The sequence below is a fragment of the Palaemon carinicauda genome, chromosome 42 (genome assembly GCF_036898095.1).
Source record: "Palaemon carinicauda isolate YSFRI2023 chromosome 42, ASM3689809v2, whole genome shotgun sequence".
In the NCBI taxonomy this organism is placed as follows: Eukaryota; Metazoa; Arthropoda; class Malacostraca; order Decapoda; family Palaemonidae; genus Palaemon; species Palaemon carinicauda.
This window is the reverse complement of record NC_090766.1, coordinates 53,665,706-53,685,705: the sequence shown is the minus strand read 5'-3', so window position 1 is coordinate 53,685,705 and position 20,000 is coordinate 53,665,706.

Below are 20,000 nucleotides of genomic sequence, written 5' to 3'. Positions count from 1 at the left end.
ATCCTGTTCGTAATACTAGGCAGGCAGTTAATTCTAATAGCCAGGCCTTCTCCATCATGAGTCTCAATACTACACAGTATTCAAGAAGTTTTATTCCAGCTGTTACCAAGTTGTGGAATGATCTTCCTAATCGGGTACTTGAATCAGTAGAACTTCAAAAGTTCAAAGTTGGAGCAAATGTTTTTATGTTGATCAGGCTGACATGAGTCTTTTTATAGTTTATATATGACATATCTGTTTCTGACGTTGTTAATAGTTTATATATGACATATCTATTTTGACGTTGTTACTGTTTTTAGAATGATTTATTGTTAATTTGTTCCCATCATTTATTTATTTCCTTATTTCCTTTCCTCACTGGGCTATTTTTCCCTATTGGAGCCCTTGGGCTTATAGCATCTTGCTTTTCCAACTAGGGTTGTAGCTTGGCTAGTAATAATAATAATAATAATAATAATAATAATAATAAAGACAGACCTTTTCTTGGCAGCGTTCGCAATGAAAGGAACCATTATTATTATTATTATTATTATTATTATTATTATTATTATTATTACTAGCCAAGCTACAACCCTAGTTGGAAAAGCAAGATGCTATAAGCCCAAGGGCTCCAATAGGGAAAAAATAGCCCAGTGAGGAAAGGAAATAAGGAAATAAATAAATGATGGGAACAAATTAACAATAAATCATTCTAAAAACAGTAACAACGTCAAAATAGATATGTCATATATAAACTATTAACAACGTCAAAACAGATATGTCATATATAAACTATAAAAAGACTCATGTCAGCCTGGTCAAAATAATTTTTATGAATAATAATGTCGATAATAATTTAGATACGCCATCTTACGTAAGTAGCCACTTTCGAAACTCTGTATCTCTTAATTTGTTTTCACGATCAGAGATAACCAGAAGTAAGAACAATTTCTTGTATATTGAAACAAATGAAGAACAGTTAGATTCACCCATAAAGAGAGACCTTTGCTTGGTAACGTTCGCAATGAAAGAAAGGTACCATAATTGTTATGAATAATCATTTCGATAATAATTTAGATCTTACGTAAGTAGCAACTTTCGTAACTCTGTATCTCTTTCATTTGTTTTCACAATCAGAGATAACCAGAAGTAAGAAAAAGTGTTAAACTTTGGGTCAATGACGCAATTACAGTTTGTCTTGTACAAGTATGTCTCCTGTGGGCATCACACGTAGCTTCAGGAACGTTCGTTTCACAAAGCAATGTTTTATTATCGTTTTGAGTAGGACGTATCTAATCTACATCGGGTTCAATAACTATTAGATAATTTTGAATTTATAAAAAAATAAAAAATAAAAATATTATAAGAGTAGGGGTATTTTCATAGTTTAAACTTGGGCCTAGCAAGGTAAAATTAAATTTATCAAAAAAAAAAAAAATATATATTATAAGAGTAGGGCTATTTTCAAAGTTTAAACTTGGGCCTAACAAGGCAAAAAGAAATTTATATAAAAAAAAAAAAAGATATTATATGAGTAGGACTATTTTCAAAGTTTAAACTTGGGCCTAGCAAGACAAAAAGAAATTTATCAAAAATTAAGAAAAACAAAAACAAAAAAAATATTATAAGGGTAGGGCTATTTTCAAAGTTTAAACTTGGGCCTAATAAGGCAAAAAGAAATTGATCAAAAATTGAAAAAAAAAAAAAAAAGATATTATATGAGTAGGGCTATTTTCAAAGTTTAAGCTTGGGCCTACCAAGACAAAATGAAATTTATCAAAAAGAAAAAAAAAAAAACATTACAAGAGTAGGGATATTTTCAAAGTTTAAACTTGGGCCTAGCAAGACAAAATGAAATTTATCAAAAATAAAAAAAAAATAAAAAGATATTATATGAGTAGGGCTATTTTCAAAGTTTAAACTTGGGCCTAGCAAGACAAAAAGAAATTCATCAAAGATTAAAAAAACAATTATTATAAGAGTAGGACTATTTTCAAAGTTTAAACTTAGGCCTAGCAAGACAAAAAAAAAAATTATTGTAACAGTAGGGCTATTTTCAAAGTTAAAAAAAAAAAGGCTTGTCTTTCTGTTACACACAAAAGGGTGTGCTATTTTAAAACGGTCTGTTTCTGAAAGTGTAAGAGCCCTTAGAGCTTTCACAATAGGAAAAATCTCTTCGAAATTTGTGAGGGAGGAAAATATACAATTTCCTAGGGGGAAGTGGAAGTAGTCATACCCTGGTCTGAGCGGGTTCGTTTGTTTGCATATCTATTTAAATATTTAGCCGTAATTTTTGACGGGTCGCGTACATTAGTGATTTAATATATCTTAAAACTGCTCTCTGGGGATCTAATAAAAAAACCCAAAATATCTGGATTTAGAAATTGAAAATGACCTCCAATCCTTTCATCGTGACGTCACATCCAAAGCCATCAAAATCAAAATCTCAATGATCACACCTACTTAATATCTTTCTCCACAAATGGTGGTCTATTGGGCACGTCCCTGCCTGGTGTTCTGCTGGAAGGGAGATCGAGTCCGGGTCAAGCTCGAAAGTTTCTTGTAGAGTCTGCAACCTCACCATCCTTGCGAGCTAAAGCCCTGTCCACACGATCGTGCATGCCCGACGGGCAAACAGTGATACCAGACCATAATAGTTAGTAAGAATGAGGGTTAATGAAGTTAGAAGAGGGAAAAGCACAGACAGGGATCTGGCATCATACAGTGTTGCCAAATCCCTGCCTTTAGTTTTCCCGCTTCTGACGTCGTCAACCCTCATTTTCATTAACTATTGTGGCCTGGTATCACTGTTTGCCCGTCGGGCATGCACGATCGTGTGGACAGGGCTTAAGAATGGAGTGTTTGGGGGAACCTATAGGTCTACCTACCGAGTCATCAGCAGCCATTGCCTGGCACTCCCTGACGATAGCTTGAGTGGTGAGAGAGGGCTTGGGCGTTCATCATATTATATATGGGCCAGCTCTAGAGCAGGGATGGGGAACTTGCGGCCTTATGCACTCCAATTGCTGCCTTTTACCTCCTTTGATATATGTACATGCAATTTATTTCTGCTTTGACATTGAATATCGTGTGTTATATATACACACACAGACAAAAGGAAAGATATGTGCTCAGTGAAAATCCTCCTAGAGAATGGAAGCAATTTTTCCTTCCTTTCTTTCTTTTCTCTTTTGTTATAAAAATACAAATAAATTTTATTCATTTACATTATTTGTGTAATTATTCTATTTACAAAAATATAACAAAAGTATAACAAAATATAGATATGAACTAATTTTTACAAATATAAATGAATCCTTTATTTCAATGAATCTTGACTTATTACAACTGACAGTTTTTCCCTTGCAAGATTCAAACAGCTGTTGCAGCTGACGAGAAAAATGTGCTCGTTGCAATAAATGAGTGAGTGATTTCACTACGATAGATTAAGATCCTGTTTTGTCCATCTACTCACTGAGATATGTGTTAGTTTTGGATGAATCAGCAGATTCAATTTTTCATTCTTCCTTTAAAGGTTTAAAGGCCACTCAAGGGACAATGACATTGCCCTATCAAGCAGGACAATGCCCTAGAGACTGGCCGTATATACATATGATCAGCACCCAAGGCCCCTCTCCACCCAAGCTAGGACCAAGGAGAGCCAGGCAATGGCTGCTGATGAATCAGCAGATAGACATGTAGGCTCCTCCAAACACCCACTCCGTGGCTCACAAGGATGGTGAGGATGCAGCGACCAAAGAAACTAACGGGTTTGAGCGGGACTCGATCCCCAGTCTGGCGATCACCAGTCAGGGACGTTACCACATAGGCCACCACTACTTTATGATGATTTTCAATTGTATGAAGAACAGCTTACCTTGGGCAACCTTAACGAAAGGACAAGAGGAACAGGCTTCTTAACAATTTCAAAGAGCTATGTTACAAAGAAGGAAAACTTGTACTTCCTTAAAGGTAGTAGGTTGGCCAGGGCACCAGCCACCCGTTGAGATACAACCGCTAAAGAGTTAGGGGGTCCTTTGACTGGCCAGACAGTACTACATTAGATCCTTGTCTCTGGTTACGGTTCTTTCCCTTTGCCTACATAGACACCGAATAGTCTGGCCTATTATTTATAGATTCTCCTGCCCTCATACACCTGACAACACTGAGACTTTAGCTATATTAAGCAGCTCTTCTAGGAGAAGGACACTCCAAAATAAAACCATTGTCTCTAGTCTTGGGTAGTGCCATAGCCTCTGTACCATAGTCTTCCACTGTCTTGGGTTTAGAGTTCTCTTGCTTGAGGGTATACTCGAGCACACTATTCTATCTCATTCCTCTTCCTCTTGTTTTGTTAAAGTTTTTTTTAGTTTATATAGGATATATTTATTTTAATGTCGTTACTCTTCTTAAAATATACTATTTTCCTTTTTTCCTTTCCTCACTGGGCTATTTTCCCTGTTGGAGCCTCTGTTCTTATAGCATCATGCTTTTCCAACTAGGGTTGTAGCTTAGCTAGTAGTAATAATAATAATAATAATAATAATAATAATAATAGTAATCAGTGTATACTCTGACGGTACTCCAGCTTTGATGGCTAAAAACTAGGGATTTATTGAACATCTTAAGCAAATAACTGAATTCTTCAAATGAAAACAACCATTATTGTGTTTTAACAGATATAGTTGTTTAACAGAGATGTTGTATTTTCATGAGATGTAATTGTATTAAAAGTACATACTTGCCTGTATCAATTATTTGAAAATTACACCCTCTTGGTGTTTATAAGCTATCTTTTCTACCAAGATTAATATTACTTTACTTATCACTTTGATACAAAGAACCTACTTAATTAAAGTCATTTGAAACCGACATGCTTTCGATATTATTAATTTACTTATTAATTTGAAAACTACTTACAAACATAAATTAAATTTTGGAAAATTTGGTACTTAATCTCATTCGTTTACAGATTACTTGTATAAAAAGTACTTACTCAATTAGAATACTTGAAAATATAATGATTTAAATTTTCATAAATATTACACTTTTTCGTTAAATTACTAATATATTAGTTGCAGGATAAAATAACCCACAATATGTTATGCAGTCTTAATGATCGATTGATTGATTTTGAGCTTTCTGGCATCCTGATTATTATTATTATTATTAGCTTTCTGGCATCCTGATTATTATTATTATTATTATTATTATTATTATTATTATTATTATTATTATTATTATTATTATTATTATTACTTGCTAAGCTACAACCCTAGTAAGAAAAGCAGGATGCTATAAGCCTAGGGGCTCCAACAGGGAAAATAGCCGGGCGAGAAAAGGAAAAAGGAATAAGAAAATATTTTAAGAACAGTAACAACATTAAAATAAATATCTCCTATAAAAACTATAAAATCTTTAACAAAACAAGAGGAAGAGAAATAAAATAGAATAGTGTGCCCGAGTATACCCTCAGGCAAGAGATCTCTAACCCAAGACAGTGGAAGATCATGGTATATAGGCTATGGCCCTACCCAAGACTAGAGAACAATGGTTTGATTTTGGAGTGTCCTTCTCCTAAACATGCTGTGGTCTTAATGAGCAATGAGGAATTGTAAGATGACCTTCACCCTGCTCTGTGGCATTGTCCTGCACTGTTAAAAAACCGTAATTTTGTCGGAAATTCTCCGTAAAAATATACTGTTCTCGGCCGTATTTCAGTACAATACAAGCGGCCGTAATTTCTACCATACTTTGTTATCATCTTTTACGGGTTGGTGACCGTAATATCAGTCCTTTACGCCAACATATCCGTTTTTAAAACGGTTAATGCCTGGCAACACTTATTCTGAGATTTTTCCCGTTAGTTTTACGGCAAATTTTAACAGCGTGCTAACCAGGGCAATGTAACTGACCCTTGCCTCTGCAATTCATGAGAGGCTTTTAAGCCTTTAAACATTTAATCTCTTTTTATTTGTATTACGGATTTAACTTGTTTTATGCTTATGGTTAAAGACATTTCAAAACAGTTCCTTTCCTTTACCTATATTCCTGACCTCTAATATAAGGGTCTTTGGACATTTCTATTAAAATAGTTATGGACTTTATCTGTTAAATTTTCACTAAAATGTTCAATGTTCTCTAATTTATCATTTTAAATAATACACCAAAAAATTTATGTTTACAAAATTTTTGGTGATGTTGATAGTGCTTATAAGGTTTCCTGTTGTCAAGATCTACAGTATATACTATTTGTACATGGACCTTGCCTACAAGTATTCTGCTGTCAAGATGATTAAAAGCAGATATCTTCATTCTCCAACAATGGTATTTCTCATATAGGTTTATTTTAAAATCATTTAAAAACTTTCTGAATTATTATTACTTTTTCCAGAAATTTATCAGTGATTAATTTCTTCCCTATCTGAGTGGGGATACCTAAACATAGAGAAAGGGTTAGTGTATCGCCATGATCAGCAAAGCTGTACTAGTCAGAACAACCCATACTAGGTTGGTTTGCTGTGAGCGATCAGACAAAGTCACCCACCAACACAAATAAAAGCAGTTACCACAGAGTGATAAAAACTAGCCAAACCCAAAGCATGAATTGACATGGCTGAGGCCTTTGTCCTGCATTGGGCTAGCAACAGTTACATATGTTGTTATTGTTTTCGTTGTCTTGTGCCTCGCCTAGAGATAAATCAAACTGCCCACGTTGCAATAAAGCAGATTTATTAGATTGTAACTTGCGATATGTTACTAAATATATCAAGTACAGCTAAGAGGGACTTGAAACAAGTGTCAGTAATATCAGTTGATAATTACTGACTTCAGCAAATGAGAAGTGAAAGTTCCTGTAAGTAGATATTTCCTAAAACTGTGACAGGGATTATAGAATTTACTTAGTAGAAAAAAAGCACACCAGACTTCTAGTTGAATATATATATATATATATATATATATATATATATATATATATATATATATATATGTGAGTGTATGTGAGAGTGTGAGTGTATGTGTGTGTTTGTGTGTGTGTAAAATAGAATTGGACATGGGCAGGCCATATAATGAGAATGACAGACAATAGATGGACATTAAGAATAACAGAATGGGTCCCTGTTAAAGAAACAGAGTAAGGAAGAGAAGACGATGGATCGACGAACTAAGGAAGTTTGCGGGCATGGACTGACACAGAAAGATCATAAACAGACTCAAGTGGAATGACATGTCTGATGTCTTTGTTCTGCAGTGGACTAATAATGGCTGGTGATATAGCTATATATATATATATATATATATATATATATATATATATATCATGAACATAATTGTACGAATTAAATGTCAGTTAAATTAATATATTAGCCTTTTCTTACAATATTGCTAACCATTTTCACTGGTGCGAGAAACTACCCTGTCAGAAAGTTACCCACAAATCCTTAATATTTCAAAGCAGATTTTGTTACACTCCCCCGTCCAAGAAGTGGTGCAGATGTCACTGTGTTCCTATGTCTAGCGCCAGAGGTCTTGCAGTTACCATTATGTCCAAATGGCCAGTGCCCGATGTCTAGCAAGTGCCGCTATGTCAATGTCCAATACAGAAATCTTGAAGATACAGTTGGCCTCAGTAATTCCGTTACACTGACGTCTCCTTAGCATCCCAATAAGTGTGCCGGAATTAATGAAGTCAACTATACAACTATGTCTTACTGTGTCAACAGCAGAGGTCTTCCATTGTCCACTATGACCAAATGTCCATTACAAGAAATTTTGCAGGTTCCACTAAGTCATATTGTGTCAGTAGCAGAGATCTTCCAGGTGCCAGACCCACTGTGTCCAAATGTCAATTACAAGAAATTTTGCAGGTTCCACTAAGTCATATTGTGTCAGTAGCAGAGATCTTCCAGGTGCCAGACCCACTGTGTCCAAATGTCAATTACAAGAAATTTTGCAGGTTCCACTAAGTCATATTGTGTCAGTAGCAGAGATCTTCCAGGTGCCAGACCCACTGTGTCCAAATGTCAATTACAAGAAATTTTGCAGGTTCCACTAAGTCATATTGTGTCAGTAGCAGAGATCTTCCAGGTGCCAGACCCACTGTGTCCAAATGTCAATTACAAGAAATTTTGCATGGTCCGCTATATACCAATGTCAAGTGCCAAAAGGTTTGCAGCTGCTACTGTGTCCTACTGCCTAGTGACACTCATTCTGCCAGAAGTCTGTTACGTCCCAAAACTGCTAAATCGTAGGCCAGCATTACTAGCAATGTTTATTGATGTTAATGTTTAATATTCTCATAATCAGCATTCATCAAGCTAAACCTTAGTAAAACTTTGCCTTAGATTTTCTTTGTCTGTTTGAATTTATCTATTTATCAATCTACTATTATTAGTTAATTCTTTTTTTATTAATTCTATTTACATAAGGATAAAACCTTATCTAAACACGTTCCCTACAAGTTAATGACCTCTTTGGCAAGTTTCACAAAATGTCAACAAGAATAAAAACAAGAACAATAATAGCGATAACAATAACAACAATAACAATAACAAATAAAATCAACTATTCCAGCAGATTTGGCTTTAGTACACCTGCACCGAAATAAATAAGCCACTTCTTATCAAACTCAAATGGACAGATAAGTTATACTTGCGTCCAACAAATCGGTCTAGACTGCAGTGGTTCTGGGGAAGGCAGATAAAGACTTTGCCAAATGTATTAGTAGCAATTTTTTTACCAATGCGATTATTAGTCTGTAATAGTGTCCAGTCCTTCGCTATCATAATTGAAATCTAAGGAAAATTCAAGTTTTTAGTTATAAACGCTATTTATTTACTTCTTCGGTCAACAATGGTCGTCGTTATTAAATACCAATATATTATATACTTTATATATATATCATTATCATCATCATCATCATCTCCCACAACGCCTTTGGACGCAAAGGGCCTCGGTTAGATTTCGCTAGTAGTCTCTATCTTGAGCTTTTGATCCAATAATTCTCCGTTCATCATCTCCTACTTCGTGCTTCATAGTCCTCAACCATTTAGACCTGAGTCTCACTTTATATATATATATATATATATATATATATATATATATATATATATATATATATATATATATATATATATATATATATACTTCTATTAACGTGCTTTTTCCCATTATTGTATGGGGTAATACGATTACCTTCTTTTGAAGGACTGCTTTGGCTTTGGGGTATAGCTGAGCGGCTAAGGGCCACTTTTCACCAGAATCGTTCAGTTTGTGAAGAAAGCATGAAACTTGATATGTGAACTCTATGGGACCTATGGTTCATAAAAAAAAAAAATAGACCCTAGAAAATAGTGTCCCCTGGTGGCCACCATACTGAATTCCAATATGGCCGCCAATATCTCCTATTTTTCTGAAACTTTTGTGTTATATCGGGTAATAGACCATAAAATCACTGTCTATCTTCATGTTTTCAATTTCAGAGGATCAGTCGATGTTATTAACTTTAAAAGTGACCTAATGGCGGCCATTTTGGTTTTCAAGATGGCCGGCATATTATTTTTTTTACTTCTAGATTTTATTTCATAGTGTTTGTATGCTTATTTTCAGGTCTGATGCGACAAGACAACAATGTCAAAACAATTCCAACTTGTTAAGCCGGGTGAAACCAACGTGACAAGACCCCTGATCGACTGGAATTTATGTGTACTGTGCCAGCAGAATACGACGTCACAGGCCCTTGAACAACCATGGCGAGGGAGAGGGCAAGGGGTTGCCAAAGCGATAGGGCAAAGCTATCAGTCATTTGAAAAGAACTTAATGAAATTCCATGAACTTGGAAAAGTTCCGTTAAATGTATGTCCGCAGCAGTTAAACGACGGCTCAGGCATAGCTGCAACCTTGCAGAAAAACAGAGGACAATGGCACAAGAACTGCAGAAACTTGTTTACTGATTTGAAGCTTGACCGCATAGAAAAGCGTGCCTTAGAACTTGCAGATGAAAGTGACGAATCTTGTGTTTACAGTCCAGTTAAACGAAGATCTAGTATTCAGGGTCCTCACTGTAGCGCCTCCGATCAGGAAGAACCCGTCTGCTTTTTCTGTGACCAAAAGGCGGGACCCCCAGGACTACACAATGCTAGTACATTTGGACTTGATAAAACAGTTCGAATGTATGCTACTAAGCTAAGAGACACAAAGCTATTAACAAAATTAGCCCCTGGTGACATGGTCGCATCTACAGCCATATATCACAAAGATTGCTTGACCAATCTCTTCAATAGGTACAGGAGACAAGTGAAATTAGAGGAACGTTCCAAAAGTGTCAAGGGCAGTTCAGATTTACTTTCATGTGATAGTATAGCACTGGCAGAGTTGATATCATACATTGAGGAACAGAGGCTGTCAGCAACTGCTGCAACTGTGCCTGTTTTTCGTCTGGCTGATTTAGTAACAGTGTATAGTGACCGTCTTGAAGAACTTAGCCCAGAATATAAGGGTAATGTTAACTCCACTAGACTCAAAGGACGTCTTCTAGGACACTGTCCATACCTGAAGGCTGCAAAGCAGGGGAGAGATATTTTACTTACTTATGACACAGCAATTGGTGACGCAATTTTGCAGGCTTGTTCTGATAATGATTCAGAAGCAATTCATCTGGCTAAAGCAGCCACAATAGTTCGAAAACAGCTTTTTTAATTTGGACATGCATTTAATGGTTCATTATGTGAGGAAGAAACTGTTCCTAAAACATTGCTTGCACTTGTCAACATGATTCTTGATGGACCTAGTATTAAATCACAGTCAATGAAGGAGAAATCTGCTAACCAGGCAGCAAAAACCATATCATAACTCATAGTCTTCAATAGTGTTAAGAAAACTACAAGACAAAGACAATCGGTAGTGCGACATAACAGTGACCGGGAAGTTCCTATCCCACTCTACCTTGGTCTCAAAATGCATGTTAAGACTAGAAAGCGTGAACTGATTGACTGTCTCCACATGCATGGGTTGTCCATATCCTATGACCGAGTTCTTAGGATATCATCTTCAGTTGCTCATAGTATTATCAAACAATTTGAAAATGATGGAGTTGTATGTCCCCCACAGTTGAAAAACTGTGTTTTCACTACTGGACAAGTTGATAATATTGATCATAACCCCAGTTCTGTGACCTCAGATGAATCATTTCATGGAACAGCCCACTCTTTATGCCAACATCCGACTCAAGACAGTTGTGGAACCTATCGAAATCGACCTGTTTTAAAGGACAATATCACTGAAAAACGAATACCTCCATTGCCATTAAGTTACACAAACATTTTACCTGCTCCTCAAATGCCTAAGGAAATTAAAGCACCAATAATTGCTGGACCCGTGCAACCAAAAACGAATAAGCTACTTGATGATGAGAGGGTTGAGAACAGGTGGCTCCAGAAACTTGTCTGAGTTTTTCTAAAAGAAACTGTTGATAAAGATGATTTTGTGTCTTGGGCAGCATTCCATGCATCACTACAGGATCCAACTAATGCCAAATTGCCAACGCCTATAGCCCTAATGCCAATGTTTAGGGAAGCATCGCATTCTGTTGCCATGATAATGCATTGTATGAAGACCAATCAGGATGCCACACAACTACTTAATCCAGGTCAGGTCCCAGTTCTGACAATGGATCAACCTCTATATGCCAATGGAAATTTTCAAATCTATATGGTGAAGACAAATATGTTGTGATGCTTGGTCCCTTGCATATAGAGATGGCTTCCTTAAAAGTAATTGGGGACTTGCTTGAGGGGAGTGGCTGGACAAATGCACTCACTCAAGCGGATGTTGCAACTTCAGGAACAGCTGATAGTTTTATACATGGATCTCATGTAACAAAGACACGAAGAGCTCATCAGGTAACCATGGCCACACTACATATTCTTCAGAGACAAGCTTATGAGGAGGTTAACACATCAACTGCTGACAGTGCTATCGACTCTGAGAATGCATACCTTGAATGGTGTGAACAGATGCGTCTTGAACATCCCATGTTTCATTTTTGGAGTATGGTGTTTGATCTAGAACGTACACTGCTGGCATTTGTGAGAGCAATTAGGACGTCTGATTTCGAGTTGTATGTCGAAACTTTAGCCAAACTTGCCCCTTGGTTCTTTGCCATGGATCATGTGCATTATGCAAGATGGCTTCCAGTCCACATTAGAGACATGTCTACTCTCCCGCAAAGATGCCCAGAGGTTTACAATGCTTTCATGCGAGGTGCATTTACTTCCAATAAAACTGGAAATACCTTTTCAGCTATTGGACTGGACCAAGCCCACGAGCAGGTTAATGCCTGTGTAAAGGGAGATGGTGGAGCTATTGGATTAACAGAAAACCCTGGTGCCCTGCGACGATGGATGGTGGCTGGTCCACAGCTCTCACAGATTGTAGCGGAATATGAACTTGAAATGGATTCAACAGATGCTGCAGACACTAGCAGCAAACATCATGATCAGAGCCACACCACACAAAGAACTTTCTTGGAGGATGTGCAAGCTCTTGTTCACACGATGGAGGAACTTGGAAATCCTTTTCTTGATCAAAGCAAGAACTTGTCTACAATTGACACACAAGATATATTGTCCCAATGAGTAGTTGACAGTATTAAAAAAATTGAAATACTTGGGACAGAACAATTCAAAACCTTCATTGAGGAGCGATTAGTGAAAAATGAGACAGCAATAAGTGCACCAATTTCGAGAAATTCATTCCTGCTTTTTAAAAGTAAATCAAAATCTGGTGTGTCTAAGGACAAACAAAAAGTTCTAGAACTTAAGAATGACTGTAGTCTCTTCTCCAGACTCTATATAGCTAGCCAGATGAGGGAAAGTAACCTCGATGATTTTTTCAAACATGAGAACCAGCTATATCCGCAATCAATATCTTCAGGAGGGAAATTGAGGAAAGGGAAAAAGTCTGATCTTGTAGACTGTCTCCAATCTCAAAACAAGGATTTGCACTCAATTCATCCTATTGTTGATGTCGAGTCTTTGACGGAGCAGTTGTTGTACACTTTCTGCCAATTGGAGAAGCTAAGACATTTGGGGAGTATGCTAAGGAGGTGTTCCTACCATATGTGATGTCTGAGTTACAGAAATCTTTTCGAATTGACATAGTTTGGGATGTTTACTTGAAGGACAGCTTAAAACTCTCTACAAGAGAGAGCGGAGGAACTGGTGCTCGCCGACGGGTGTCACAAAATGTCAAGCTTCCAGGAAATTGGAAAAATTTCCTACGTAATGATAACAACAAAGAGGAACTTTTTCAGTTCCTAGCTAACGAGTGTGTTTCAAATGACACTGGAAACAGAGTGATTGTATCCACCTTGAATGAGTCTGTTGTTAGCTCAAGTCTAGATCTGCAAACAGATCGACTTCAGCCATGCACACAAGAGGAAGCAGATTCAAGGATCCTGCTGCATGTCCAGGATGCAGTTTTGTCTGGCTTCAAAACAGTGATGATCAGAACAGTGGACACTGATGTTGTTGTCCTGGCAGTTGCTAGTTTCAGTGACATTTCTAACCTTCAGGAGCTATGGATTGCCTTTGGAACTGGCAAAGACTTTCGGTACATCCCTATTCATGAGATAGTATCTTCAATTTGTCCTCAGAAGGCAAATGGACTGCCATTCTTTCACGCTTTCATGGGATGCGACACAACAGCATATTTTGCAAATTATGGAAAGAAAACAGCTTGGAACACTTGGATTGTATTGCCAGAAATAACAGAGATTTTCATCTTGCTATCGTCTCCATGCATACTTTCAGAAGATGTCATTGGCAAACTGGAGCGGTTCGTAGTTTTTATGTACTGTCGTACTAGTGATGATATCCATGTGAATGCTGCACGAATGAACTTGTTCACAAAATGTTCAAGAAACATTGACAATATTCCTCCGACCAGGGCAGCACTTGAGGAGCATATCAAGAGCTCAGTTTACCAGGCAGGATACATTTGGGGCCAGTGCCTCCAATCTCAACCGCAACTCCCTTGCGCAAATGACTGGGGCTGGAGAAAATCTGAGGATGGATGTTACAAACCTATGTGGACAACTTTACCAGTAGCTGAAAAAGCCTGTCTTGAACTGATTGCTTGTGGTTGCACTAAATCTTGCTCAGGAAACTGCAAATGCTTTAAGACATTCAAGACTAAAAAGGCTTGCACCCAGCTTTGCAAATGTAATGGTAATTGCTTTGAGGTTTAACTGACAAACTTTTGACATTTTGACTTTGATAATCATGAGGAATGCAACCTTGACCTGCTTAAAATGCATCTTTACTTTCATTTTTTGATTGGTTGTATTATAACCAAATGTGACCCTGATATTGATATATGCTTTTACCAGGAGATACTGTATTGAACGTTCAGCTGAAAATGCATTTTTACCTAAATAAACAGCATAAATTAAGAAAGTTTGGTCTATAAAATTTGTTAAGGCAGCCATTTTGGAATCAAATATGGCAGACATAAGGGGATAAGATTTCAAGAAATATTCAAATTTACCACCCACCTTAGAAACACTTGGAAAACCTGGAAATTTTGCATTTCGCATCATTGACCATGGAACACTTTAACCCTATATTGTCAGCAGCAGCCATCTTGAAATCCAATATGGCTAACACAAAATGAAATTTTAAATATGCTAATTGAAAATTCTCAACCCTGAAAACATTGGGGTGACATCTAGAAATTGTTCAATCAATCAGAAAAAAAGATATTCTATGAGATATAATATAATCTGAATTTTGGTGTCGGCCATCTTGGAATCCAACATGGCCGACATTTGGTAAAATTGACAATGGGTCCATTGGATTCCTTGACCCTCAAAACATGGGTGAAGGTGCAGGAATTAACATTCTACCTCCCATAGTTACGGAGTTATAGACTAAAATAAGTAAAAAATTGCGGCCATTTTGAAATTCAATATGGCTGCCACCACGGGATCGAGTTTTTTGTGGTCTATTTTTTTTTTCATGATCCTTAGGTCCTAAAATACTACTGTGGAAAGTTTCATGCTTTCTTCACAAACTGAACGATTTTTCCCTTAGCCGCTCCCCTAGTAGACCATAGTTCCGATTGGCTGCCTTGCTCAAGTCAAATACGTTGTTAATGTTACTAAATGTACTTAATTCATTATTTTAACTTTTCTTTTGCGTGTCCGTCAATTTCGTGTGTTTATCTAGAATAATTCTTATTTTGCTCTTGCTTTCCACATATTCTTAACTTTAAATAGTCATTTCACTCTTCCTGTCGTCATGTTTTGGTAATCGGTTAAGTACTCCGTACGTTTATGGCCTCCTGGGGCGTGTGCTTACAGTAGGCCTTACATGGTGCAATTTCCACGCAGCCCACGGCCGTTCCACGTTTCCCCTATCACTTTTCACCCTCGCTATTTGTCTTTGCTGTTCAACTTCTCCAATTTACAATTTTCACTCTAGAGCCAGCCCTGTGAGAGTTTCAATATGTTTTTGTGAGGTCTTGTTGAACTTCTTTATAATAATAATAATAATAATAATAATAATAATAATAATAATAATAATGATGATGATGATGATGAGGATAATGATGATAATTTTCATTTTAGAGCAAACTATATGAACGTTTAGATACGTTATTATATGGTCTTGTTGAACTTTTTTACAACAACAACAACAACAATAATAATAATAATAATAATAATAATAATAATAATAATAATAATAATACTAGAAATTGAGAAGGCTATGGAATAAGCAGGTAGTAGTGGTACGAATAATCATAGGAGCACTATGGACCATACCTAAGTCACTGGAAAGGAATTTTGAAAGGGTAAGAGCAGATATAGCCCCATGACTTGTGCAGAAGAGCGTGCTACTTGAAACAGCACATATTATGGGAAAAACGATGGATTCCTAAAAAAGTTAGAAGTAAGCCGGAACCCCATAGGATAAACCAGTAGTCTCTTTAGATTGTGATTCACAAAAAATAAAAAAATAAATGTTTAAATCCAAGTCACCGGAGAAGGAAATTAAACGAAAGCAAGTAATGTAATCTTTATTCTCAGGGTTGTGGTGGCCTGGTGGTGGCGTCCTTGCCTGGTGATTGCCAGACTGGGGTTCGAGTACCGCTCAAACTCGTTAGTTCCTTTGGTCGCTGCGACCTCGCCCTCCTTGTGAGCTAAGCATGAATGGGGTGGGTGTTTGGGGGAGCCTATACTGTAGGTGTATCTGCTGAGTCATCAGCAGCCATTGCCTGGCCCTCCTTGGTTTTAGCTTAGGTGGAGAGGGGGCTTGGGCACTGATCATATGTATATATGGTCAGTCTCTATGGCATTGTCCTGCTTGAGAGGGCAATGTCACTGTTTTTGCTCCCTTTAAACTTTTAAACCTTTAAATGGATTCATATATCCACCCTTTAGAATAACAAAATCTCTTCGAACATCCAAACTAGGGCAAGGAAGGAACGAATAAAATTAAACATTAAAAAAGCTGGCAGCAGACAACTTTTTAGTTTTCCACAGTCGTACTTGAATTACAAGAGCATTTTGTTTTCTGCAGACTGTTTACTTTCGTTTTAAAACCAGATTGGTCCTCAATTCATTGACTTTTGTGATAACGTTTTGATTTAGCTCCTTATCACAAGGAGGCCATTGCAACGTCTTACAAAATAAACTGTTATTCTTATATTATCACCTCAATGTTATCTCATGATTTCGATAAAGCATTGAGTTCAAGTTTAATCACAGAGGTGTAGCTTGTTCTCCTTATTATCAGTCGTAATAACAGTTAAAAGAAAAGAAGATCCAAACTAATGCAAATTACTCGTTTCTTAAAGTTTACGGTGATTTCTCATTCTGACAAGAGAAAACTGTATATTTTCCCTTACTTCCACATACTTAAAAATGTCTTTCAACATAAAAGTGAAACTGTACATCTTTCAAGTTCAATCTATGTTAACTAACTGTGCAGGGCAATTTCCTGAAGTTCTAAAAGCCCTAGATAGATTATGCTGTACAATAGAAAGCACACTGAAAAATCTGGTACAGCGTAAAAGGACGCAAATTGAAGCTCAGAAAAGCTTGCAATCTTTTGTGCCATGTAAAGAAATAAGTTATTACCAACCACAGTACATGGAAATTTCAGTGAAAACCAATAAAAAAACTTGGTAATCTCTGGCTTGGCACAAAAATCAATAAGTTAATGTTAAGCAAGGTTAGTAACCTCTGCCACAGCAAGAGACCCTGTACTTTAAGACCAACTACCGCGCAGGGCAATCTCTGAAAGGCCAAGAAGACCCAGAATATTATTATGTACAATAAAAAGATTTGCAACCTCTGGGGTAACACGAAAGCCAAGTGAAGCTGACAACCTCTGGCCTGGTGCAACTTCTAGTGCAATGTAAAATCCTATAATTTAAAACAGACCATTGGGCAGGGCAATTTCCAGGAGGTCCAAAATTCCAAAAGAAATTATTTTGCACAGAAGAAAGCTCGTCATACTCTGTTACAGCATAAAAACCCATAAGGTAATGGTAATTAAGGCTGGAAGCCCATGATGTGACATAAAAACCAGTAATTGACGGCCAACCACTGTGCAAGGCAATTTCAGGAAGATATGAAAGAATCTATGAAATTATTGTGTACCATAGGATGCTTAAAAAGCTCTGGCACGGCAAGAAAACCTGCATGTCAATGTCAAGCAAGGATGGCAGTTTTTGGCGTCGAGGAAAAAAGCATCAAGTTAATGCCTATTACTGCAAGGCAATTTCCGAAAAGTCTGTGAGACCCATAGAAATTATTCTGCACAGAAAAAGCTTATCATCCTCTTGCGCGATGTAAACATCCACATTAACCACATAAGTTAATACTATTCTAATCAAAATAGATTTGACCTCTCATTCAATTCGGTTTCACCCTTGACAATGAAGTCACTAAACAACTCCTGAGAAAAGTCCTAAGAAGAAACGAACCAAGGACCTAGTTAAGCAACAGTTGAGGATAACTGATTCCAGAATCCAGATCTATTAAAAATCTAGCTGAGGACCACTGATCCCAGGGTCCAGAACTATTAAAAATAATAGCTGAGGACGACGGATCCCAGTATCCAGATCTATTAAAAATTCTGGCTAAGGAGGACTGATCCCAGGATCCTAAACTATTAAAAAGCTGGCTGAGGATGACTGATCCCAGTATCCAGAACTATTAAAAATTTGGCTGAGGATGACTGATACCAGGATCCAGAACTATTAAAAATTCTGGCTGAGGACCACTGATCCCAGGATCCAGAACTATTAAAAATCTGCCTGAGGACCACTGATCCCAGGATCCAGAAATATTAAAAATCTGGCTGAGGACAACTGATGCCAGGGTTTAGAACTATTAAAAATCATGGCTGAGGACGACTGATCCCAGGATCCTAAACTATTAAAAAGTTGGTGGAGGATGACTGATCCCAGTATCCAGAACTATTAAAATTCTGGCTGAGGATGACTGATACCAGGATCCAGAACTATTAAAAATTCTGGCTAAGGACCACTGATCCCAGGCTCCAGAAATATTAAAAATCTGGCTGAGGACAACTGATGCCAGTGTTTAGAACTATTAAAAATCATGGCTGAGGACGACTGATCCCAGGATCCAGAGCTATTAAAAAATTCTGGCTGAGGACGACTGATCCCAGGATCCAAAACTATTAAAAAAGCTGGCTGAGAATGACTGATCCCAGGATCCAGAGTTATTAAAAATTCTGGCTGAGGAGGACTGATCACAGGATCCAGAACTATTAAAAATCTGGCTGAGGGTGACTGATCACAGGATCCAGAACTATTAAAAATTCTAGCTGAGGACCACTGATCCCAGGACCTAGATATATGAAAAATCTGGCTAAGGATCACTAATCCCAGGATCCAGAACTATTATTAATCTGGCGGAGGACCACTGATCCCTGGATCCAGAACTATTAAAAATCTGGCTGAGAACGACTGATCCAAGGATCCAGAGTTATTGAAAATTATGGCTGAGGATGACTGATCCCAGGATCCAGAACTATTAAATATTATGGCTGAGGACAACTGATCCCCGTATCCAGAACTATTGAAATTCTGGCAGACAACAAATGATCGCAGGATTCAGTACTATTAAAAATTCAAGCTCAGGACGACTGATCCCAGGATCCAGAACCATTAAAAATCTGGCAGAGGATGACTGATCCTAGGATCCAGAACTATTTAAAATTCTGGCTGAGGACGGCTGATCCCAGGATCCAAAACTATCAAAAATCTGGCTGAGGACGACTGATCCCAGGATCCAGAACTATTAAAAATTCTGGCTGAGGACAACTGATCACAGGAACCACTAAAGATTCTGGCTGAGAACGCCTGATGCCAGGATCCAGAACTATTAAAAATTATGGTTGAGAACAACTGATCCTAGGATCCAAAACTATTAAAAATTGTGGTTGAAGACGACTGATCACAGGATCCAGAACTATTACAAATTCTTGTTGAAAATAAATGATGGCAGCATCCAGAACTATTAAAAATTGTGGCTGAGCACGACTGATCCCAGGATCCAGAACTATTAAAAATCTGGCCGAGGACGACTGACCATAGGATCCATAACTATTAAAAATTCTGGCTGAGAACAACTGATCCCAGAATCCAGAACTATTTCAAATTGTGGCTGAGGATGACTGATCCCAGGATCAAGATCTACTTAAAATACTGGCTGAGGACGACTGATCCTAGGATCCAGAAGTATTAAAAATCTGGCTAAGGATGTTTGATCCCAGGATCCAGAACTGTTAAAAATTCTGGCTGAGGACGACTAATCGCAGGATCCAAAACTATTTGAAATTCTGGCTGAGGATGACTGATACCAGGATCCAGAACTATTTAAAATCATAGTTTAAGTAGACTGATCCCAGGATCAAGATCTATTAGAAATTCTGGCTGCGGACGACTGATACCAGGATCCAGATCGATTTCAAACTCTGGCCGAG